A 21125-nucleotide genomic window follows, 5' to 3' on the forward strand; every position below is an offset into this window, starting at 1 on the left:
GGTACAGGACAGTGCTGACATCTGGGGGGTACAGGACAGTGCTGACATCTGGGGGGGTACAGGACAGTGCTGACATCTGGGGGGGTACAGGACAGTGCTGACATCTGGGGGGGTACAGGACAGTGCTGACATCTGGGGGGGTACAGGACAGTGCTGACATCTGGGGGGTACAGGACAGTGCTGACATCTGGGGGGTACAGGACAGTGCTGACATCTGGGGGTACAGGACAGTGCTGACATCTGGGGGTACAGGACAGTGCTGACATCTGGGGGTACAGGACAGTGCAGACATCTGGGGGGATACAGGACAGTGCTGACATCTTGGGGGGGTACAGGACAGTGCTGACATCTGGGGGGATACAGGACAGTGCTGACATCTTGGGGGGGTACAGGACAGTGCTGACATCTTGGGGGGGTACAGGACAGTGCTGACATCTTGGGGGGGGTACAGGACAGTGCTGACATCTGGGGGGATACAGGACAGTGCTGACATCTGGGGGGTACAGGACAGTGCTGACATCTTGGGGGGGTACAGGACAGTGCCGACATCTTGGGGGGGTACAGGACAGTGCTGACATCTGGGGGGATACAGGACAGTGCTGACATCTTGGGGGGGTACAGGACAGTGCTGACATCTGGGGGGATACAGGACAGTGCTGACATCTTGGGGGGGTACAGGACAGTGCTGACATCTTGGGGGGGTACAGGACAGTGCTGACATCTTGGGGGGGTACAGGACAGTGCTGACATCTTGGGGGGTACAGGACAGTGCTGAGATCTGGGGGGATACAGGACAGTGCTGACATCTGGGGGGTACAGGACAGTGCTGACATCTTGGGGGGGTACAGGACAGTGCTGACATCTTGGGGGGGTACAGGACAGTGCTGACATGGGGGGGGTACAGGACAGTGCTGACATCTGGGGGGTACAGGACAGTGCTGACATCTGGGGTACAGGACAGCGCTGACATCTGGGGGGTACAGGACAGCGCTGACATCTGGGGGGTACAGGACAGCGCTGACATCTGGGGGGGTACAGGACAGCGCTGACATCTGGGGGTACAGGACAGCGCTGACATCTGGGGGTACAGGACAGCGCTGACATCTGGGGGTACAGGACAGCGCTGACATCTGGGGGGTACAGGACAGTGCTGACATCTGGGGGGTACAGGACAGTGCTGACATCTGGGGGGTACAGGACAGTGCTGACATCTGGGGGTACAGGACAGTGCTGACATCTGGGGGTACAGGACAGTGCTGACATCTGGGGGGGTACAGGACAGTGCTGACATCTGGGGGTACAGGACAGTGCAGACATCTGGGGGGGTACAGGACAGTGCTGACATCTGGGGGGATACAGGACAGTGCTGACATCTGGGGGGATACAGGACAGTGCTGACATCTGGGGGTACAGGACAGTGCTGACATCTGGGGGGTACAGGACAGTGCTGACATCTGGGGGGTACAGGACAGTGCTGACATCTGGGGGTACAGGACAGTGCTGACATCTGGGGGTACAGGACAGTGCTGACATCTGGGGGGGTACAGGACAGTGCTGACATCTGGGGGTACAGGACAGTGCAGACATCTGGGGGGGTACAGGACAGTGCTGACATCTGGGGGATACAGGACAGTGCTGACATCTGGGGGGTACAGGACAGTGCTGACATCTGGGGGGATACAGGACAGTGCTGACATCTGGGGGGATACAGGACAGTGCTGACATCTGGGGGTACAGGACAGTGCTGACATCTGGGGGTACAGGACAGTGCTGACATCTGGGGGGGGGTACAGGACAGTGCTGACATCTGGGGGGATACAGGACAGTGCTGACATCTGGGGGTACAGGACAGTGCTGACATCTGGGGGGTACAGGACAGTGCTGACATCTGGGGGTACAGGACAGCGCTGACATCTGGGGGTACAGGACAGTGCTGACATCTGGGGGGGTACAGGACAGTGCTGACATCTGGGGGGTACAGGACAGTGCTGACATCTGGGGGGTACAGGACAGTGCTGCCATCTGGGGGGTACAGGACAGTGCTGCCATCTGGGGGGTACAGGACAGTGCTGACATCTGGGGGGTACAGGACAGTGCTGACATCTGGGGGGTACAGGACAGTGCTGACATCTGGGGGTACAGGACAGTGCTGACATCTGGGGGGTACAGGACAGTGCTGACATCTGGGGCGCTCTCATCCCACTGCTCTCAGCCTCTTGCTCTCCAAGGAGAAATCAGGATCGGAGCGGGTGTTATTTGCGGGCGACGTTGCAGTGATAGCACAGGACGCCCCGCACACCTCGCAGCAACACAGGACAAGCGGAAAAACAGGAAGATCCAGTGTCCAGCACCTGACAGCGAGACAATGGACCAACGTCTAAGAACATGTTACCCGGGTGACCCTCAACAGAACACCAACCGTCACACGGGCTTAGATACAGCAGCTCAGCCCACAGTATCACACATAAAAGGCTTAGATACAGCAGCTCAGCACACAGTATCACACATAAAAGGCTTAGATACAGCAGCTCAGCCCACAGTATCACACATAAAAGGCTTAGATACAGCAGCTCAGCCCACAGTATCACACATAAAAGGCTTAGATACATCAGCTCAGCCCACAGTATCACACATAAAAGGCTTAGATACAGCAGCTCAGCACACAGTACCACACATAAAAAGCTTAGATACAGCAGCTCAGCCCACAGTATCACACATAAAAGGCTTAGATACAGCAGCTCAGCACACAGTACCACACATAAAAAGCTTAGATACAGCAGCTCAGCCCACAGTATCACACATAAAAGGCTTAGATACAGCAGCTCAGCACACAGTACCACACATAAAAAGCTTAGATACAGCAGCTCAGCCCACAGTATCACACATAAAAAAGCTTAGAGTTCCCAAAAACACTGGGGGTCACGACACTAGTTTTTCACCCCGTTTTGGTGTGAGCGTGGCGGGGGCATGGGACCCGTCACCTTTACCATCTTTTACGCCTGGACACAGGGGCTGGACACGGCCTGAGCCTCATCATAGGCGCTTTCTCTGCCGGTCTGTGTAAATGACCCCCACGTTGTGAAGACTCGTACACTAATCGCCCTCTAGAGCTTTGACACATCCGTTGGATACAGAAGCTGAACAGGGATACGTGGAGATACGTTGTTGCGATTTCTTGTAGTTTTTAATATGACCAGTCTGTCCTGTAAGGGGTTAATGTCGTCTGCAGTAGGTTTGTATAGGGAGATGCAAATTGTCTCGTCCCCGTCATGATTTGCCTGATCCCGCGGCTCCGGTGACGTGCGGTGGTCTCGGCTGCAGGTGTTGCGTGACTCCCCGCCCGATGACTGATGGAGGGATATCCCCGCTGCTTCCTCTTATTTTTTGGCTTTGCATTCGGATGGCAGCCAGACCGTGGAGCAGGACCTGGCGGGAGATACTGGGGCCAGAGGGGGCGTCATCTCATGGGTGACCCATGTCCGGGCTACAAGAAGAGCGCGGTGTTCTGGTTATATTATGCAGACGCAGAAATGTATCTCACGTGTTTGACAGTGTTTTAAAGATGTGAAGTCCTTAAGAGGGGTCAGTCCTGAACATCTGGGGGGAGTGTGACCACTGGACTCCTTCCAAAACTAGTCTCCCGAGCTTCCATGGCTGTCAGACCATGCAAATGTCTTGTCCCCTTCTACAGATCTGAGCCTCCACACAATCCTGTCTCCGAGCTCTACAGGCAGCTCTCTCCTCCACACTGCATTGTCAGCAGTGAGACCTTACATAGACCGGGCCGCGTCTTTCCAAATCATCTCCAATCACCTGAAAGTTTACCACAAAAACACCTAAAGGACTCTCAGACTGTGAGAAAGAGGATTCTCTGGTCTGATGGAACCAGGACTGAACTTTTTGGTCTTAGTTCTAAGCATCATGTCTGAAGGAAACCAGGCCCTACTCATCGCCTGCCCAATACCATCCTTACAGTGAAGCATAGTGATGGCAGCATCATCCTGGGGGGATGGGGAGACTGGTCAGGGTGGAGGGAAAGCTGGATGGAGCAAAGTACAGAGATATTTTTAGTGAGAACCTGATCCAGAGCTCTGGAGCTCAGACTGGGCCGAAGGTTCTCCTTCCAACAAGACAACGACCCTAAGCACACGGCCAGGACAACACAGGAGAGGCTTAGGGACAACTTTGTCCTTGAGTGGCCTGGCCAGAGCCCAATGGAACATCTCAGGAGAGACCTGAAAATGGCCGTCCACCGATGGCCCCCATCCAACCTGACAGAGCTGGAGAGGATCAGCAGAGAAGAAGAAAATCCCCAAATCCAGGTGTAAACCTTGTGGCCTCATCTCCAAGAAGACTGGAGGCTGGAATCACTGCCAGAGGGGCTGAAGACTTACGTCCTGAGTAAAGGGGCTGAAGACTTATGTCCTGAGTAAAAGGGCTGAAGACTTACTTCCCGAGTTAAGGGGCTGAAGACTTACGTCCCTTGTAAAGGGGCTGAAGACCTACGTCCCGAGCAAAGGGGCTGAAGACTTACGTCCCGAGCAAAGGGGCTGAAGACTTACGTCCCGAGCAAAGGGGCTGAAGACTTACGTCCCGAGCAAAGGGGCTGAAGACTTACGTCCCGAGCAAAGGGGCTGAAGACTTACGTCCCGAGCAAAGGGGCTGAAGACTTACGTCCCGAGCAAAGGGGCTGAAGACTTACGTCCCGAGCAAAGGGGCTGAAGACTTACGTCCCGAGCAAAGGGGCTGAAGACTTACGTCCCGAGCAAAGGGGCTGAAGACTTACGTCCCGAGTAAAGAGGCTGAAGACTTACGTCCCGAGCAAAGGGGCTGAAGACTTACGTCCCGAGCAAAGGGGCTGAAGACTTACGTCCCGAGCAAAGGGGCTGAAGACTTACGTCCCGAGCAAAGGGGCTGAAGACTTGCGTCCCGAGCAAAGGGGCTGAAGACTTACGTCCTGAGTAAAGGGGCTGAAGACTTACGTCCCGAGTAAAGGGGCTGAAGACTTGCGTCCCTTTCTCATTATGGAGGATCAGGGGCAGAACGATGGGGGAACTTATTGCACGAGGAGCAAGATAAGAAAATGTGAGGACAGTGGAAGGGTGTGAAGACTTTCTCAATGATTACAGATGCTGATGAATAAACCTGCGGTCAGTGTCCTGCTCCTCGCGTCTGACTGACACAGATCTGTGGCGTCCTCACGTGCGGAGCCCCTCCGAGGGGATATTATGATCAGAATGGACGCCGCGCCCTCGCCGCCCACAAGCAGCTATGGTAATGTCGGCCGAGCACGCGCCATATATATCGGGTGCACTAAATACCGCGGTCACCGCCGCCGGCTTTGTGATCGTACGAGGAAAAGATGAAGAACAATAGAATGGGGCGCATCAACCCCGACACGAGCCCGGCTCCCAGAGCCTCATTCGTCACTGGCTCCCTAAAATGTCCCCAACATGGCGGATCCGCTGGGAGCTGAAGGGGTTAAGGAGTGAGAATGGCAGCAGGGAGGGGGTAGCGTGACATCTAATTTAATAGGGCGAGGGGGGGGGGGGAGGGAATGCAGTTCATCTGGTTTCTCTATTTAATGGACTTGTCCTTTATGCTACGAGGGGAATTATTTATGGTTGGGCTGATACTTCTCGGCTACCAGTGACATTCTTCGCATTGCGCCACACTGTGCGGGGCGAGGGGGGCACCTGGGTTACAGGACACTCTATACATCTATATACGGGCGGGGGAGACATCGAGTTATTAATACGGGTTTATTTTCACCCCTGTGACGTCTGTTCTCTCCTTGATTGGGCTCCGGAGAATGGAATTATAGGGATCAATGACCGCAGGATGAGGGTGACTTCTTAAAGGGCATGTCCTGTCCTCGCGCCCCCCTATTCCTTCCAGGTAGCCGCCATGAAAGGGGATGCGGCAAAGGCCATGTGGGAGGCTACCCAGACCAGGCAATGGCCGACACGATGGCAAAGAATCATTTTTGGAAATTTCGAGAATTTTTTTTTTTAACGAACCAGTCCAGACTCACCATTAACCCCTCTCTGGCTCTAGTGTCTGGAGGGTACGTGCCCCCCCCCCCCCCCCCCGATGACAGATGACATGTCGTCAGGGAAGCGGTTACGTGCCGTTGGCTCATCGAGGGTGATGAAATGACCCCCAGTTCCCTTATTTGGGTAAATACCGATACTGACAATTTCGAGAAAATCTGTGAAGCAAGAGATAAGCTTTTTTTTTTTTTTTTCGAAAAATGCAACTTAAAACTTAGGCCTGTTTCACATTTGCGGATCCGTGAATACTGTGCGCTGCTGCCGAGATGCTGTCTGGCCCTAATCGCTATAATGGGGGGCATCGGAGATTCGGAAGCTATCCGGCAAATATGCCGAGGAGCGGCCGGACAAATACCGCCGCGCGCAGCAGTTTTTTCATCCGGCTGCTTCTCGCCATATTTGCCGGATAGCGGCTGAATCTCTGACAGTCACCATTATAGTGAATGGGGCCGGAAGGTTTCTCGGTAGCGCCCGGTGTTCGCGGACCTGGCCGGCTGTGAAATGGTTAATTTGGCTCCTGCAGGTGACTACCACTAATGGCCGCCATTACACTGACTGTAGGGGGCGTCACCCGACTGCACCCAAAGTCACAGTCCAGACCTAAATCCCACCTGCGGCAGGACTCCACAGACGCTCGCCATCCCATCTGACTGAGTGCGAGCTCTTCTGCAAAACTTTCACCCTATAGATGTGGAAAAGGTCAAGGGGCGTGAATACTTTTTCAAGGCACTGATACAACAGTAAAGGAATTAACCCGTAAACCCAATAGCGAATAATAATTTGACCAGAAGAAGAGGCAAGAGCTTTGCCAGTGTGTCAGTCTTCACTTTAGCTTCTTGCATTCTATTCCATTCCATACATGAAGACAGGGCTGGAGCTACTAGGCTGACATGACGGGCCTCTGCAGAGGACGGAATTACGGGGAGACTCGCTGGGGGCGTTTACTGAGTGAAGAGAAACGGAAATCTTATAGACTGTGGTAGGTGAGCGGGAGGATACGCCGAATATATGGGAGACGAGCAACTGTATAAATGTCATGCACTAACCAGGAGAGCAACGCTGGTCAGCAAGAGTACAGATAAGACAGTAGATGTCACCTGCAGTCCTATGTAACACCACAGATAACACAGTGATAACTCTCTGAGTACAGATCATGTAGTAGATGTCACCTGCAGTCCTATGTAACACCACAGATAACACAGTGATAACTCTCTTAGTACAGATAATGTAGTAGATGTCACCTGCAGTCCTATGTAACACCACAGATAACACAGTGATAACTCTCCGAGTACAGATCATGTAGTAGATGTCACCTGCAGTCCTATGTAACACCACAGATAACACAGTGATAACTCTCCGAGTACAGATCATGTAGAAGATGTCACCTGCAGTCCTATGTAACACCACAGATAACACAGTGATAACTCTCTGAGTACAGATAATGTAGTAGATGTCTCCTGCAGTCCTATGTAACACCACAGATAACACAGTGATAACTCTCCGAGTACAGATCATGTAGAAGATGTCACCTGCAGTCCTATGTAACACCACAGATAACACAGTGATAACTCTCTGAGTACAGATCATGTAGTAGATGTCACCTGCAGTCCTATGTAACACCACGGATAACACAGTGATAACTCTCTGAGTACAGATAATGTAGTACTGTAGATGTCACCTGCAGTCCTATGTAACACCACAGATAACACAGTGATAACTCTCTGAGTACAGGTAATGTAGTAGATGTTACCTGCAGTCCTATGTAACACCACAAATAGCACAGGGATAACTCTCCGAGTACAGATCATGTAGTAGATGTCACCTGCAGTCCTATGTAACACCACAGATAACACAGTGATAACTCTCTGAGTACAGATCATGTAGTAGATGTCACCTGCAGTCCTATGTAACACCACAGATAACACAGTGATAACTCTCTGAGTACATATCATGTAGTAGATGTCACCTGCAGTCCTATGTAACACCACAGATAACAGTGATAACTCTCTGAGTACAGATCATGTAGTAGATGTCACCTGCAGTCCTATGTAACACCATAGATAACACAGTGATAACTCTCTGAGTACAGATCATGTAGTAGATGTCACCTGCAGTCCTATGTAACACCATAGATAACACAGTGATAACTCTCTCAGTACAGATCATGTAGTAGATGTCACCTGCAGTCCTATGTAACACCGCAGATAACACAGTGATAACTCTCTGAGTACAGGTAATGTAGTAGATGTTACCTGCAGTCCTATGTAACACCACAAATAGCACAGGGATAACTCTCCGAGTACAGATCATGTAGTAGATGTCACCTGCAGTCCTATGTAACACCACAGATAACACAGTGATAACTCTCTGAGTACAGATCATGTAGTAGATGTCACCTGCAGTCCTATGTAACACCACAGATAACACAGTGATAACTCTCTGAGTACAGATCATGTAGTAGATGTCACCTGCAGTCCTATGTAACACCATAGATAACACAGTGATAACTCTCTGAGTACAGATAAGACAGTAGATGTCACCTGCAGTCCTATGTAACACCGCAGATAACACAGTGATATTGCTGTAGCAGTGTGTAGTGACACTCTCAGCTCTGCTACATCTGTACAGCAGCTCTCAGTGTGCAGTCCGCGGTGTTACGTATTTGATGGCGTTTATGGAGATGAGACAGTAAATCCTTCCTGAGAGAAGCCATTTGGTTTTGAAGGTAGGTGTCAGCTGGAGGGGCCCCTGGCCCCGCACATGTCCGCATCAATCAGCAGCGTGGCCAGTAATAATGTGGACATCTAATAATAATACAGTCACCGGCAGTACAGTGGGGGGGGGTCCTCTGTGATGTTACAATGTATCAGTCCAGGATCGGCTCACAGAGCATTGTCTACATTGTAACAAACCAGAATATTTTCATTCATTGACAGAAAACAGAGATACTGAAACAAAATCTACTAGAAAGTTGGACAACTCTCCAGTGGTTGCTGCTGCTGCTGAGAGTTGTAGTCCTATAATCTGTGGAGAGCAACTGGCGGCAGCAGCGTGTGACAGTCATCAGCCGGCGGCAGCCAGGGGAAGGAGGCAGGCCAGGGGCCTACATACACACGGGGCCACACGTCTGGGGCCCCGCCTCTCCTCCCCATAAACATCATCTTATAGCCATAGATGGCGGATCCGGAAAAAATAGTATAGAAGGAAATATGGGGGCTTAAAGGGCCAGCGTCCCATCAGTTCCCCCCTGTTCTGAAGATCTCTGCTTGCTGTCACTTTCTTGTTTTCAGAGTTAACACTTGTCACAGCTGAGTGTCTGTTACAGTTGTATCCAGTCTAGACAATCCTCTGTGAGGAGAACACAGCAGCAGAACATATCTCCCTCCTGCTCTGATAGTTTGTTACAATGTATCAGTCCAGTGTGCACAATGTTTATATCACTGGAGACACACTGTAACAAACCCTCAGCTGTGCTGGATCTTTAGTTACACATGTAATGCTGTAATGTAGATCTGTACCGAGCTGAGATTTCAGGGTGCAACCTATATGAGCTATTGGGGTGCTCTGTGCATGGAGCTTCTAAGGGGTGCACCCTCTGTTTTTGGGGAGCACTATGTACTGAGCCCTTGAGGATTAGCTTGTCCTGGTTTTTGGGTGTGCCCTGTTCTATGTTTTGGGGTACATTATGCTCCTGGGGCGTGCCCTGTTATATGTTTTGGGGTACATTATGCTCCTGGGGCGTGCCCTGTTCTATGTTTCGGGGTATATTATGCTCCTGGGTCGTGCCCTGTGTTTTGGGGTATATAATGCTCCTGGGGCGTGCCCTGTTCTATGTTTTGGGGTACATTATGCTCCTGGGGCGTGCCCTGTTCTATGTTTCGCGGTACATTATGCTCCTGGGGCGTGCCCTGTTCTATGTTCTGGGGTACATTATGCTCCTGGGGTGTGCCCTGTTCTATGTTTTGGGGTATATTATGCTCCTATGTTTTGGGGTATATTATGCTCCTGTGTTTCGGGGTACATTATGCTCCTGGGGCGTGCCCTGTGTTTCGGGGTACATTATGCTCCTGGGGCGTGCCCTGTGTTTCGGGGTACATTATGCTCCTGGGGCGTGTCCTGTTCTATGTTTTGGGGTACATCATGCTCCTGGGGCGTGCCCTGTGTTTCGGGGTACATTATGCTCCTGGGGCGTGCCCTGTTCTATGTTTTGGGGTATATTATGCTCCTGGGGCGTGCCCTGTGTTTCGGGGTACATTATGCTCCTGGGGCGTGCCCTGTGTTTCGGGGTACATTATGCTCCTGGGGCGTGCCCTGTGTTTCGGGGTACATTATGCTCCTGGGGCGTGCCCTGTGTTTCGGGGTACATTATGCTCCTGGGGCGTGCCCTGCGTCCTGGGGGGCGGCCCGCACGCTCTGAGCTGACATACCCGACATTCTTTGTTTTCCCTCCTGGAGAACAGGTTTTGTAAACACTCTGCCCCTAACAGTGACCCTGTGACCTCCAGCACCACCCAGAGTGCTGCCATTAACCCTTCCATGTCCAGTCAGGAGAATACAGACAAAGCACCAGCACCAAGCACTACAGCTGCCTGCGAGGACCAAAAACCACCATGTGCCAAATCTAATAACCCTGGGTGTATGCAGGAATGTCGGGGGGGGGGGGGGGGGGTGGATGTCTCGGCGGGGTGTCATAACTGCGGGCACCAGCTGAATACAGCTCCCAGCAGATAGCACTTCCTGGTGAAGCTCCGCCTCTGGGGCACTTACAGGAACAAAACCTAGCAGAATAAAACTTCATATTCTCACTACTCGTGATGAGAAAAGCTCCACAAAATGTAGGTCTGTCCAGCTCTACCTGACCCCTATCTACCGCTGTCAACAGAACTCTGCTTTTTCTGAGCCCTGTAGTCTTGTAGGATGTCTATTCAGTGACTGAAAGCTATCTTTGTCTCTCAGAGACATTACATCCTATGTGACTGATATCAGCCGCTCCCCTTATAACGCTCCAGCGCTGATATAACCTCCAGACATTACATCCTATGTGACTGATATCAGCCGCTCCCCTTATAACGCTCCAGCGCTGATATAACCTCCAGACATTACATCCTATGTGACTGATATCAGCCGCTCCCCTTATAACGCTCCAGCGCTGATATAACCTCCAGAGACATTACATCCTATGTGACTGATATCAGCCGCTCCTCTTATAACGCTCCAGCGCTGATATAACCTCCAGACATTACATCCTATGTGACTGATATCAGCCGCTCCTCTTATAACGCTCCAGCGCTGATATAACCTCCAGACATTACATCCTATGTGACTGATATCAGCCGCTCCCCTTATAACGCTCCAGCACTGATATAACCTCCAGAGACATTACATCCTATGTGACTGATATCAGCCGCTCCCCTTATAACGCTCCAGCGCTGATATAACCTCCAGAGACATTACATCCTATGTGACTGATATCAGCCGCTCCCCTTATAACGCTCCAGATCGGATATAACCTCCAGAGACATTACATCCTATGTGACTGATATCAGCCGCTCCCCTTATAACGCTCCAGCGCTGATATAACCTCCAGAGACATTACATCATGTGACTGATATCAGCCGCTCCCCTTATAACGCTCCAGCTCTGATATAACCTCCAGAGACATTACATCATGTGACTGATATCAGCCGCTCCTCTTATAACGCTCCAGCGCTGATATAACCTCCAGACATTACATCCTATGTGACTGATATCAGCCGCTCCCCTTATAATGCTCCAGCACTGATATAACCTTTATGTGACTGATATCAGCCGCTCCTCTTATAACGCTCCAGCACTGATATAACCTCTAGACATTACATCATGTGACCGATATCAGCCGCTCCTCTTATAACGCTCCAGCACTGATATAACCTCTAGACATTACATCATGTGACTGATATCAGCCGCTCCTCTTATAACGCTCCAGCACTGATATAACCTCTAGACATTACATCATGTGACCGATATCAGCCGCTCCTCTTATAACGCTCCAGCACTGATATAACCTCTAGACATTACATCATGTGACCGATATCAGCCGCTCCTCTTATAACGCTTCAGTACTGATATAACCTCCAGACATTACATCCTATGTGACTGATATCAGCCGCTCCCCTTATAACGCTCCAGCACTGATATAACCTCCAGAGACATTACATCACATGTGACTGATATCAGCCGCTCCTCTTATAACGCTCCAGCGCTGATATAACCTCCAGACATTACATCCTATGTGACTGGTATCAGCCGCTCCCCTTATAACGCTCCAGCGCTGATATAACCTCCAGAGACATTACATCATGTGACTGATATCAGCCGCTCCTCTTATAACGCTCCAGCGCTGATATAACCTCCAGACATTACATCCTATGTGACTGATATCAGCCGCTCCCCTTATAACGCTCCAGCGCTGCTTTCCCTTTAATCCTGCCCTCATACATTAGGTGATAATGTGACATCCTCCTCTCCGACCTCTCGGCTCATGAACGGGTCACAAGTCAATAATCCAAACGGATCTCCAGAAATGACAGCGATTCGGCCTCTATTGTAGAGGTCTGAGGAATGCGAGGCAGCGTCCCCCCCCCCCCCCCCCCCCCCCATATTACGCAGACACCTGTAATAACAAGAGCATAATAGAGGAGCGCGGTCGCCCCATTCAGGGGCACACACTGAGACCCACACGCCCCATTCCGCCCCGAGACCGGTTCTTCCACTGCCTGCAGCCGGGTATCTGCGGAACGGTCACAAGCGGAAACGCTTGATTCTGGTCTGACAACCCTCAGCGCCCCGCGTCACCTTTCTTCACCGCCAAAGTATTTTCACCATAATAAGGGGATAAGAATGGCGCAAGGACGACGGGGCGTCCAACAGACGCTGATCTGATAGGGGGGGGGGCCCTGACGCAGGATTGGCGTGAAAAAAAAAATCGTATTCTGACCGCACTGTGTGAATGGACGCTCATGTGTAACGTACGCCTGTCCATAGCGGCTCTGACTAATGGGGGCCGTATTCGCAGACATGCATGCTCGGCCGGGTGGTCGCTGTCTCCCCTTCCCCCACCCTGGGGGCAGCCTTCTCACCGTCCGCCCCCTGTCACTGCTATTGTTTTGGGATAAATAAGGTATGATGTGAGATAGGGATCAGCGGCGCCTGCACAATGCGTCCATCGCTTCCGCTCGCCCCGCTCCACCTCACTGACATCCTATAGGTGTCCGAAGCATTCACTCAACACATCGGGGGTCTATCTGCTCTTAAAGGGCCGGTGTCCGGTCTTATAGAATCAGGCATACACTGGAAAGTTCTGCAACTTCAATAAAATCTGCTTAAGTTTCTGTCTGTTGCCAGGATCTCTGCTTGCTGCCAATGAATAGACATATAAGTGTGCATTCAGAGGCTCAGTAATGATGAGACATTGTATGCAGACAATGCTGAGTGAGCCGGAGCGATACATTGTTACTACTAGCACCATGTGTACTCCTGGAATGTGGAGGGGGGGGGGGGGGGGATATCCCTTCCTCTAATGACTCCTAATTCCGCTAATGGTCTCTGGCTACTGCGGCGCTCAGGAGATTATAGCATTACAGCTGCTACAATGTCCAGAAATCTACCTGCCAGACAGGAAGGAACCGGCGCATTTACTGCAATATCACAGCGCAGGCGTCTAATACACAAAGCATCACAAGAGAAATGGACAACCTGGAGCTCCACACCAAGGACCAGGAGTGAGACACAAGATGTATAGCGGAGGTACTGACATATCACCAGGAGGAGAGGAGACGTATATACTGTGTATGTGTGGTCTACTCGGGATGATGTGTACATACATTACATTAGTGAGCGCAGCTCTGGAGTATAATACAGGATGTAACTCAGGATCAGTACAGGATAAGTAATGTATGTACAAAGTGACTGCACCAGCAGAATAGTGAGTGCAGCTCTGGAGTATAATACAGGATGTAACTCAGGATCAGTACAGGATAAGTAATATGTATGTACACAGTGACTGCACCAGCAGAATAGTGAGTGCAGCTCTGGAGTATAATACAGGATGTAACTCAGGATCAGTACAGGATAAGTAATGTATGTACACAGTGACTGCACCAGCAGAATAGTGAGTGCAGCTCTGGAGTATAATACAGGATGTAACTCAGGATCAGTACAGGATAAGTAATGTATGTACACAGTGACTGCACCAGCAGAATAGTGAGTGCAGCTCTGGAGTATAATACAGGATGTAACTCAGGATCAGTACAGGATAAGTAATGTATGTACACAGTGACTGCACCAGCAGAATAGTGAGTGCAGCTCTGGAGTATAATACAGGATGTAACTCAGGATCAGTACAGGATAAGTAATGTATGTACACAGTGACTGCACCAGCAGAATAGTGAGTGCAGCTCTGGAGTATAATACAGGATGTAACTCAGGATCAGTACAGGATAAGTAATGTATGTACACAGTGACTGCACCAGCAGAATAGTGAGTGCAGCTCTGGAGTATAATACAGGATGTAACTCAGGATCAGTACAGGATAAGTAATGTATGTACACAGTGACTGCACCAGCAGAATAGTGAGTGCAGCTCTGGAGTATAATACAGGATGTAACTCAGGATCAGTACAGGATAAGTAATGTATGTACACAGTGACTGCACCAGCAGAATAGTGAGTGCAGCTCTGGAGTATAATACAGGATGTAACTCAGGATCAGTACAGGATAAGTAATGTATGTACACAGTGACTGCACCAGCAGAATAGTGAGTGCAGCTCTGGAGTATAATACAGGATGTAACTCAGGATCAGTACAGGATAAGTAATGTATGTACACAGTGACTGCACCAGCAGAATAGTGAGTGCAGCTCTGGAGTATAATACAGGATGTAACTCAGGATCAGTACAGGATAAGTAATGTATGTACACAGTGACTGCACCAGCAGAATAGTGAGTGCAGCTCTGGAGTATAATACAGGATGTAACTCAGGATCAGTACAGGATAAGTAATGTATGTACACAGTGACTGCACCAGCAGAATAGTGAGTGCAGCTCTGGAGTATAATACAGGATGTAACTCAGGATCAGTACAGGATAAGTAATGTATGTACACAGTGACTGCACCAGCAGAATAGTGAGTGCAGCTCTGGAGTATAATACAGGATGTAACTCAGGATCAGTACAGGATAAGTAATGTATGTACACAGTGACTGCACCAGCAGAATAGTGAGTGCAGCTCTGGAGTATAATACAGGATGTAACTCAGGATCAGTACAGGATAAGTAATGTATGTACACAGTGACTGCACCAGCAGAATAGTGAGTGCAGCTCTGGAGTATAATACAGGATGTAACTCAGGATCAGTACAGGATAAGTAATGTATGTACACAGTGACTGCACCAGCAGAATAGTGAGTGCAGCTCTGGAGTATAATACAGGATGTAACTCAGGATCAGTACAGGATAAGTAATGTATGTACACAGTGACTGCACCAGCAGAATAGTGAGTGCAGCTCTGGAGTATAATACAGGATGTAACTCAGGATCAGTACAGGATAAGTAATGTATGTACACAGTGACTGCACCAGCAGAATAGTGAGTGCAGCTCTGGAGTATAATACAGGATGTAACTCAGGATCAGTACAGGATAAGTAATGTAATGTATGTACACAGTGACTGCACCAGCAGAATAGTGAGTGCAGCTCTGGAGTATAATACAGGATGTAACTCAGGATCAGTACAGGATAAGTAATGTATGTACAGTCGTGGCCATAGGTTTTGAGAATTACATAAATATTGGAAATTGGAAAAGTTGCTGCTTAAGTTTTTATAATAGCAATTTGCATATACTCCAGAATGTTATGAAGAGTGATCAGATGAATTGCATAGTCCTTCTTTGCCATGAAAATTAACTTAATCCCAAAAAAACCTTTCCACTGCATTTCATTGCTGTCATTAAAGGACCTGCTGAGACCATTTCAGTAATCGTCTTGTTAACTCAGGTGAGAATGTTGACGAGCACAAGGCTGGAGATCATTATGTCAGGCTGATTGGGTTAAAATGGCAGACTTGACCTGTTAAAAGGAGGGTGATGCTTGAAATCATTGTTCTTCCATTGTTAACCATGGTGACCTGCAAAGAAACGCGTGCAGCCATCATTGTGTTGCATATAAATGGCTTCACAGGCAAGGATATTGTGGCTACTAAGATTGCACCTCAATCAACAATTTATAGGATCATCAAGAACTTCAAGGAAAGAGGTTCAATTCTTGTTAAGAAGGCTTCAGGGCGTCCAAGAAAGTCCAGCAAGCGCCAGGATCGTCTCCTAAAGAGGATTCAGCTGCGGGATCGGAGTGCCACCACTGCAGAGCTCACTCACAATTTTGCCCAAAAACACAGCCATGAATAAAGAATGGAACCAAAACGCCCTCCAACAGCAGCTTCTTCCAACAATCCAACAACAGTTTGGTGAAGAACAATGCATTTTCCAGCAGGATGGAGCACCGTGCCATAAGGCAAAAGTGATAGCTAAGTGGCTCGGGGACCAAAACGTTGACATTTTGGGTCCATGGCCTGGAAACTCCCCAGATCTTAATCCCATTGAGAACTCAAGAGGCGGGTGGACAAACAAAAACCCACTAATTCTGACAAACTCCAAGAAGTGATTATGAAAGAATGGGTTGCTATCAGTCAGGAATTGGCCCAGAAGTTGATTGAGAGCATGCCCAGTCGAATTGCAGAGGTCCTGAAAAAGAAGGGCCAACACTGCAAATACTGACTCTTTGCATAAATGTCAAGTAATTGTCGATAAAAGCCTTTGAAACGTATGAAGTGCGTGTAATTATATTTCACTGCATCACAGAAACAACTGAAACAAAGATCTAAAAGCAGTTTAGCAGCAAACTTTGTGAAAACTAATATTTGTGTCATTCTCAAAACTTTTGGCCACGACTGTACAGGTCCTTCTAAAAAAATTAGCATATTGTGATAAAGTTCATTATTTTCTGTAATGTACTGATAAACATTAGACTTTCATATATTTTAGATTCATTACACACCAACTGAAGTAGTTCAAGCCTTTTATTGTTTTAATATTGATGATTTTGGCATACAGCTCATGAAAACCCAAAATTCCTATCTCAAAAAATTAGCATATCATGAAAAGGTTCTCTAAACGAGCTATTAACCTAATCATCTGAATCAACTAATTAACTCTAAACACCTGCAAAAGATTCCTGAGGCTTTTAAAAACTCCCAGCCTGGTTCATTACTCAAAACCGCAATCATGGGTAAGACTGCCGACCTGACTGCTGTCCAGAAGGCCATCATTGACACCCTCAAGCAAGAGGGTAAGACACAGAAAGACATGTCTGAAGGAATAGGCTGTTCCCAGAGTGCTGTATCAAGGCACCTCAGTGGGAAGTCTGTGGGAAGGAAAAAGTGTGGCAGAAAACGCTGCACAACGAGAAGAGGTGACCGGACCCTGAGGAAGATTGTGGAGAAGGACCGATTCCAGACCTTGGGGGACCTGCGGAAGCAGTGGACTGAGTCTGGAGTAGAAACATCCAGAGCCCCCGTGTACAGGCGTGTGCAGGAAATGGGCTACAGGTGCCGCATTCCCCAGAAACAGCGGCAGAAGCGCCTGACCTGGGCTACAGAGAAGCAGCACTGGACTGTTGCATGTCATTCGGAAATCAAGGTGCCAGAGTCTGGAGGAAGACTGGGGAGAGGGAAATGCCAAAATGCCTGAAGTCCAGTGTCAAGTCCCCACAGTCAGTGATGGTCTGGGGTGCCATGTCAGCTGCTGGTGTTGGTCCACTGTGTTTTATCAAGGGCAGGGTCAATGCAGCCGCTATCAGGAGATTTTGGAGCACTTCATGCTTCCATCTGCTGAAAAGCTTTATGGAGATGAAGATGTCATTTTTCAGCACGACCTGGCACCTGCTCACAGCTGCCAACACCACTGGTAAATGGTTTACTGACCATGGTATTACTGGGCTCAATTGGCCTGCCAACTCTCCTGACCTGAACCCCATAGAGAATCTGTGGGATATTGGGAAGAGAAAGTTGAGAGACGCAAGACCCAACACTCTGGATGAGCTTAAGGCCGCTATCGAAGCCTCCTGGGCCTCCATAACACCTCAGCAGTGCCACAGGCTGATTGCCTCCATGCCACGCCGCATTGAAGCATCCTGGGCCTCCATAACACCTCAGCAGTGCCACAGGCTGATTGCCTCCATGCCACGCCGCATTGAAGCATCCTGGGCCTCCATAACACCTCAGCAGTGCCACAGGCTGATTGCCTCCATGCCACGCCGCAGTGAAGCCTCCTGGGCCTCCATAACACCTCAGCAGTGCCACAGGCTGATGGCCTCCATGCCACGCCGCATTGAAGCAGTCATTTCTGCAAAAGGATTCCCGACCAAGTATTGAGTGCAGAACTGAACATAATTATTTGAAGGTTGACTTTTTTTGTATTAAAAACACTTTTCTTTTATTGGTCGGCTGAAATATGCAAAATTTTTTAGATAGGAAATTTGGGGTTTTCATGAGCTGTTTGCCAAAATCATCAATATTAAAACAATAAAAGGCTTGAACTACTTCAGTTGTGTGTAATGGATCTAAAATATATGAAAGTCTAATGTTTATCAGTACATTACAGAAAATAATGAACTTTATCACAATATGCTAATTTTTTTAGAAGGACCTGTACATAGTGACTGCACTAGCAGAATAGTGAGTGCAGCTCTGGAGTATAATACAGGATATAACTAACTGATTTTCCTAGTCTACGACGTAAAGTCATAGTTTTATTAAGACACGGAGGCGAATATTGCAATATGAAGCCTCCGTGTCTGATGTAAAACTCAGGATCAGTACAGGATAAGTAATATAATGTATGTACACAGTGACTGCACCAGCAGAATAGTGAGTGCAGCTCTGGAGTATAATACAGGATGTAATCAGGATCAGTGCAGGATAAGTATGTAATGTATGTACACAGTGACTGCACCAGCAGAATAGTGAGTGCAGCTCTGGAGTATAATACAGGACGTAACTCAGGATCAGTACAGGATAAGTAATGTATGTACACAGTGACAGCACCAGCAGAATAGTGAGTGCAGCTCTGGAGTATAATACATGATGTAACTCAGGATCAGTACAGGATAAGTAATGTATGTACACAGTGACTGCACCAGCAGAATAGTGAGTGCAGCTCTGGAGTATAATACAGGATGTAACTCAGGATCAGTACAGGATAAGTAATGTATGTACACAGTGACTGCACCAGCAGAATAGTGAGTGCAGCTCTGGAGTATAATACAGGATGTAACTCAGGATCAGTACAGGATAAGTAATGTATGTACACAGTGACTGCACCAGCAGAATAGTGAGTGCAGCTCTGGAGTATAATACAGGATGTAACTCAGGATCAGTACAGGATAAGTAATGTAATGATGTACACAGTGACTGCCACCAGCAGAATAGTGAGTGCAGCTCTGGAGTATAATACAGGATGTAACTCAGGATCAGTACAGGATAAGTAATGTATGTACACAGTGACTGCACCAGCAGAATAGTGAGTGCAGCTCTGGAGTATAATACAGGATGTAACTCAGGATCAGTACAGGATAAGTAATGTATGTACACAGTGACTGCACCAGCAGAATAGTGAGTGCAGCTCTGGAGTATAATACAGGATGTAACTCAGGATCAGTACAGGATAAGTAATGTATGTACACAGTGACTGCACCAGCAGAATAGTGAGTGCAGCTCTGGAGTATAATACAGGATGTAACTCAGGATCAGTACAGGATAAGTAATGTATGTACACAGTGACTGCACCAGCAGAATAGTGAGTGCAGCTCTGGAGTATAATACAGGATGTAACTCAGGATCAGTACAGGATAAGTAATGTATGTACACAGTGACTGCACCAGCAGAATAGTGAGTGCAGCTCTGGAGTATAATACAGGATGTAACTCAGGATCAGTACAGGATAAGTAATGTATGTATGTACACAGTGACTGCACCAGCAGAATAGTGAGTGCAGCTCTGGAGTATAATACAGGATGTAACTCAGGATCAGTACAGGATAAGTAATGTATGTACACAGTGACTGCACCAGCAGAATAGTGAGTGCAGCTCTGGAGTATAATACAGGATGTAACTCAGGATCAGTACAGGATAAGTAATGTAATGTATGTACACAGTGACTGCACCAGCAGAATAGTGAGCGCAGCTCTGGAGTATAATACAGGATGTAACTCAGGATCAGTACAGGATAAGTAATGTAATGTATGTACACAGTGACTGCACCAGCAGAATAGTGAGTGCAGCTCTGGAGTATAATACAGGATGTAACTCAGGATCAGTACAGGATAAGTAATGTATGTACACAGTGACTGCACCAGCAGAATAGTGAGTGCAGCTCTGGAGTATAATACAGGATGTAATCAGGATCAGTACAGGATAAGTAATGTAATGTATGTACACAGTGACTTTTCACTTAGAAAATGTGTGACAGAGGTTTTCGTGACTGAAGAAATATAATGTGACTTCCAGGTAATCAAACTTGTGAGACTTTATTTTAGAGCCAGCAGAAATTCTGGGTAGGAGACATTTCATTGACTGATATGTCGGCTGAGACTTCATAGTCTATGGTGTTGCGCTCCGGTCCCGTCAATAGGCTTTGCAGTGAGAAGAACCACTATGACTGGGACCAGGTTCTCACATAGTGATGATAAGATTGGTCTTACTTCATCAATCTATGTAATGTGTGTGCAAGACATGTGCAAGACCTCCTAAGACAGTTTCCACTTCTATGGAGACATATATCCAAGACATTTGTTCATCATTTTTATAAACCAACACAGAAAAACTGGGCGATGACAATGCGTAAGAATCCATGAATGTGCCAAAGCCTACAAGTCCCTGTAAAACCGTCCTCCACAAATGTCAAATCTACGGTCTACGAGAACACCATGACATGATCTATGAAGTTCAACCTCCCATCTCCCTTGGAGTAACTCTATGACACAGGAC

The 21125-nt window shown here is 48.4% G+C and overlaps 1 protein-coding gene across 1 annotated transcript in view; it reads right to left on the reverse strand.

The window, feature by feature from the left end:
- Positions 1–21125, reverse strand: part of LOC122938268 (AT-rich interactive domain-containing protein 3A-like) — a 204959-nt gene that overhangs the window by 168170 nt on the left and 15664 nt on the right. The window lies entirely within an intron of this gene.

Source organism: Bufo gargarizans, chromosome 1, assembly GCF_014858855.1.
Source record: "Bufo gargarizans isolate SCDJY-AF-19 chromosome 1, ASM1485885v1, whole genome shotgun sequence".
Lineage (NCBI taxonomy): Eukaryota > Metazoa > Chordata > Amphibia > Anura > Bufonidae > Bufo > Bufo gargarizans.